Source organism: Humulus lupulus, chromosome 2 (genome assembly GCF_963169125.1).
Source record: "Humulus lupulus chromosome 2, drHumLupu1.1, whole genome shotgun sequence".
NCBI classification, from domain to species: domain Eukaryota; kingdom Viridiplantae; phylum Streptophyta; class Magnoliopsida; order Rosales; family Cannabaceae; genus Humulus; species Humulus lupulus.
In genome coordinates this window covers 41,785,901-41,792,061 of record NC_084794.1, presented here as the reverse complement: position 1 = coordinate 41,792,061, position 6,161 = coordinate 41,785,901, and positions in this window count along the sequence as shown.

Sequence of the window (6,161 nt, the reverse complement as noted above, 5' to 3'; positions counted from 1 at the left end):
CATGGATAGATTCTCGAAGTATGCAACATTCATCCCAGTGTCGAAGTACTGTTCGGCAGAAGAGACAACCAGAAAATTTTTCAAACATATTGTCAAATATTGGGGAGTGCCCCAGAACATCGTCAGTGACCGAGATGGAAGATTCACGGGGACGTTTTGGTCCGAACTATTCAATCTCTTGGGGTCACAATTGAATATTTCCTCGAGCTACCATCCGCAGATAGATGGGCAGACAGAAAGATTCAACGGGATGTTGGAGGAGTACTTGTGCCACTTTGTCAATGCCAATCAGAAGAATTTTCCATAACTACTCGATGTAGCTCAATTTTGTTTCAACTCTCAAAAGAGTTCTTCGTCGAATAAGAGCCCTTTTGAAGTTGTTAATGGACAGCAACCACTGTTACCCCACACAGTGGACGAATATCGCGGTCGGAACCCGCGAGCCTTTCACTTCACAAAAGACTGGAAGAAAACAACAGAGATTGCCCGAGCTTATCTAGAAAAAGCCTCAAGAAGAATAAAGAAGTGGGCAGATCAGAAGCGCAGACCACTGGAGTTCAAAGCAGGTGACTTAGTATTAATCAAGCTGAGGCCCGAACAGTTGAGATTCCGAGGGGACAAAGACATCAGACTCGTTTGCAAGTACGAGGGTCCGGTCTCAGTCATCTCAAAAGTTGGCCTAACTTCATACAAAGTTAACCTACCATCTTGGATGAAGATACACCCGGTCCTTCACGTCAGCAACTTGAAGTCGTATCATGAAGATCCAGCAAATCCAGAGCGCAACCAGTCAACCAGAGGAGGAGTCATTGTCTAGCCAAGGAGCAAGCGTCAACCTGAAGAAATCCTGGCGGAAAGAACGGTCACCACTGACCGTAAAAAGCATAAAGAATATCTAGTAAAATGGAAGGGGCTCGCTGATGACGAAATCAGCTGGGAGAGGGCGGAAGACTTGAAGAAGCTCACGCAGAAGATTGAAGATCTACAAGCTACTCCGTCGAGGGCGCCGAAAGATTAAGTGGGGGAGAGTGTGGCGTGTTGCCCCTTTGGCACACCCACATGGGACCATTTTGTTAATGAGCATGCCTTGGTGCTTGATCATTAGTCAAGTCTTGCACCAAGCAACCTCATGGGATAAGGTAGTGGAAGTTTTGTAATATTGCATATGTCTCCCAAACAAAAATCATATATGTTCCTGGGAAGACTTTATTTCCCTAGAAGGCTCCTTAGGGGGAGGTGACCCGGTGACTTATGGAAGCACCATGGCCATCAACAGATAGGGGTCAAAGCTGTGTACTCCCTTGCCCTATCAAGGCTATATATTAATGAAATAACATTTATCCATACTTGCCCCTGTGTGCTTCCTTGTTGCTTATGTGTTGCTTGTTTGTTAGCTTCGTTGGGCCACTGCGTGCCATTTGCATTGTTGTGTGTTTTGTGTTGTGTGGACGTTCCTAGGAATGACTTGCTTTGTGCTTGCTCATACTTCGTTATTGCCCGTTGCATGTCCGAGATGTGTATGTGGCTAACCGCTGAGTTTGTTTGCCTGTAGGTGTGTGTTGTAGGCTGACTTGCTAGCTTGAAGAGTCTGCAAGTGTCGCACGTTCCGTCTAGTTGGAGCACCCAAATAGCCGACCCGAGACACCCAGCACGCCCAAAATGCCTCCACCTGCTTCTTCAAGCTTGGGCCGCGACACCCAAGAACAGGGTCGCGGCCCCCACCCAGAAACCAGCCATAACCTCGATTTTCTTCATTCTAAACCTTCCAAAAACATACCTAAACACTTCCAAATCCAAAAATCAAAGTTCCCAAACATCCCAATGATCCAAAATCATCAAATCCCAAGGCTCAAACGAATCAAAAACTCAACGATTCACAAAATCCAATTCAAAGCTTAGAAACTCTAAAAACTCAAAACTTAAACTTAGATTACCTTTGATTGGATTGTTTTCTATTAAATCCTTCGGTCAAGAAGCTTCTAATCTTTCCTAGGATCGCTATGCCTCGATCCTTGCTTGATTCCGACTCCTAGAACTCAAGATTTCTTCGAAATTGCCTCGAACGGTAAAAGGAACTAACGGGAAGAGAGAAAGTGTTTTCTAACGTACGGTTCTATCTGACGAACTACTTCAGGCTTAAGTACCCTCAAATAAAACCTAGTACTCGGGGTCCCAAAAACACCCCCGGGGACATAATTGTCAAAACTTCCAGAATTTTCCCCTGATCTCAATAACTCCCAATTTACCATCAAATAATCACTTCCATTATCTAATATCCCAATAAATGACCCCGTTATGACAAAACCGCTAATTTGTAAAATAAGACCGTCTCATGCCGAATAGCTCGAATATATCTCCATAATAATGGAATCTCATCCATAACTCACAATATGCACCAAAATACACAAATATGCCATCAACGGACCAAATTACCAAAACGCCCTAACAATCAAATGTGGACCCACATGCATGCATTTAACATCATATTATAATATAATTTACATAAACATGCATATAATCATTTAATGACATAATTAAACAGTTATGGCTCTCCCGGCCTACTAATCCAGCCATTAAACCGCATTAGGGATTTCGGGGCATTACAACAATAACCTCTTAATCATTCTCAATAAAATAAATCAAGCTCTAAGTACCAAATCCAAGAAATAAAAAATGCCCAAAGCCTTCGCATGTCTTGGAGACAAAGAACCTGGAAGTCTCTTCGCCATAGCTCCTAATGGAAAACCTTCATAATCATGAACAATCACTCCAAAACCAAAGAGGTCATTCTCAAGATTGATTGTAGCATCCACACTCAACTTGAGATACCCTGGACGAGGGGCTTTCCATAAGATTGGGTGCACATAAACCTGACACAATCCAAATTATGACTAGTGTTGAAAGAAAGAAAATGAGAATTGAAAGTGTTGAAAAAGTTATACGTTTAAAATGTTTGAGACCCAAAGAAAAAGTTGAAAATTAGGGTTGGCCAATTTTTGTATACTCAAGTTCTTTGTAATCTCATTTTATTATCAATAAAAAAATAGAAATCATTTTTTCACTTGGTCCATCACTTTGGTTACATGTTTTATTTTCATGATTATTTGATTAATATAAACTTCTATTAAATCCCGAGCATATAGCTAATCATATTTATGGTGATGTAATCACAGTGAAATATAAATATGATTGTATGTTCAAAAATAAGTTAGTCTTAAGATTAGTCAGTGCACATGATTTACACTAACTTGTCATTCTACGATATAATTTACTTACACATTGTAGTATTATGTTCTTTCCAAAACATTAGCAAAGTAGATAAGATCGGATGTATTTGTTACATAGAAATTGACCAGTATAGAAAATAGATAGGATAAGTAAATATGCCATTATTATCCATTCTAGTCATATCTTATAGTTGACCATAGGTCAGTTCAATCTCAATTATGAGTGGTTAGTATTCTAACTGATTGTATTATTTGAGTTTTTTGACTTGTTCCTTACCAGCTTACCTTACGGACTAGCCCATACTTACATCTTGAGAACTCGGTAGTATAATTGAGTGAGAGTATTAATCATAGATATGAACATCTATAGTTTCTGATGAAGAAGTAAAACGATGATTTCCTTTTAGTTTGGTTCGAGGTGCAAAATGATAGAGATCTCATTTCAATAATTAATATTGGTTTACTAAAATATCATTTACAAGGAACTAAGTGTTTTAAGGATAAAATACAATGAGGGGTAAAACAATATTTTAGTCTCATCTCATTGTAGATCGTCTATAGAGGATTGAGTGATAATTATGGTTGCAACAATAAATAACTAATAACGTATCTATATTTCTTATAGAGTGTTCTATGAATTCAATAGTGCAATTCTGAATCTTTAGTGGAGTCACGATGAATTAATAAGTTAGTAAATTTATTTGTTAAATTTATAATAACTTATTGGAGCTTGATTTCATAGGCTCATGTTCCCCACAGTACCTTGGATAAAATCATCTAGAAAGTCTCAATTAATTGATTTAATTATCAAAGTTGACCATGTCAATTTTGGATAATTTCATAGAGTTATGCAATTTAGAGAAGAAACGAGAATTTATGGCAGATTTATAAATTAAGATAAATTTGTATCTAAATTAATAAATAAGTTTAAATCAAGGTTCAAATTATAAATAATTAATTTGATAAATGATTTAAATAATTATTTAATTAATTAATCAATAGAAAATAATACGGGTCTTGATTTTAAGTCCAATAAGCTTATAATTAAATGAGAAATTTCACAGTTCTAAAGCCCATGATAATTTCGACCTAATGGTTGATATTATATATTATTTTATTGAATTTTAATTAAATACGTGACCTAATGAGCCTATAAAAGGAATGCTCAGTGAGAGTTGAAAACAGATGATCAGAAGATCTAGTTTTGATTCTTTAAGGTTTTAGACTCTCTCTACAACAAAAGTTTTTTTCTAAGCCTCGATATTCTCTTATCTTCTTCTCTGTGTATCTATCTCATGTGTTGAGACTTGCACACTCTAGTGTAGGTGATTCTAAGGATACTGTGGAAGGCTGTGAATAAATTTGAAGATCGGTTCAGTTTCTTGGTGATACACTGTGGATACAGGGGTTAGAGAAACTAAAAGAATGACTTATTCATTCCGCTGCATATAATGTAAGTGTTCTTGCCATTATCTCTGTTTAAATTCAATTATTGAAACTTGTTCTAGGTTTTCTTATATTAATTTGTTTAATATATGATTTACATGAAAATAAATATGATCTTGTATAAGTATTTTCCCTACAATGTTCACTTAATATATACACACATAAACATTACACATAGTGACATGACATGATAGTTTTTTCAATCAATTACATTTATTTAAATTGAGACTCATTGCTTAAAAAAAAGTGCTAAGTTATGTAATGTTTAAGTACATATTTTAGGTGCATATATCATTACTCATATCTTATAATATATACTAATTACTAATTTTATACCCCACCCCCTCTCAATGTTTTTCACAAAATTATCCTTCTATATAGTAAAAATAACACAGCTCCCACTACCTGAACATAATATAAGAACATCTCTAATAAAAAGTGTTATAAATCTGTCAACACAATAAAAAAAATTATTTTACTCATATTTTTAGTATAAAACAATTAAAAAAGAGAAATTTGTGAAAATAACATTTTTTTCAAGTGGTTTTGCACTTTGGCCTACTTTTGATAATTTTTTGCAAAATAATCTCTGTCTAAAATTTGATCAGTTGTCTAAATTTTTCGATCAGTTGTCTAAATTTTTCAACCAACTGTCTAAAATTTTTGACCACCTGTCTAAATTTTTCGACTACCTATCTAAATTATGAGAGATCATTTTGTAAATAATTATTAAAACTAGGCTAGAGTGCAAAATGACTTTAAAAAATAGATCATTTTTCCAAGAAGGCCTTAAAAAAAATACATAAACCTATCTTATAACACATTCATAAATATGAAACATTACATCCACATACCATTTTTTTTTTTGTCAAACTCCCTTTATCTGCATGAGGAAAGGGTGTTTTTGAAGAAAATAGAACCTTTTTTTTTGGACAATGAAGAAAATAGAACTTTTGATATGTTATGATTAGTATGGGGCAATTAGGTCTTTTATAAAATAGATAAAAGGAATAATTTTATAAAAAAAATAATAAATGAATAGTAGAATTGATATAATACATGAAACATATTTACACTATATATGTTTGTTGGAGGTGAAAAGGAAGAAAATTTGGAAAAAAAATAGTAATATAAAATTATTATTAATATATATTTTAATCTCTGTCCTTATTGTCCTTCCCCTACCAAATAACTCAAAGAGAAACATATTTTTTCTTCTTGCTTCTAGTTCTTTTTCTTTCCCTTCAACCTAACATGTTAGGGTTAGTGTGGTTACCCTTTTTGTAAGCTGTATTTAAAAAAATAATAATAATGATAGAAAAAGCAGTATTTTTGCAGTGGAATGGAGTTCCCAAAAACCGGGAGCGAAAAGAAAAAACGGTAGCGTTTCGTGCGGGATATGTGGCGGTTGCGCAGAATGCTGACACATCTGAAAGTAAGTGCCACGTGTACTGCCCACAATTTGCATGACTTTTGGAGCCTTCTGCA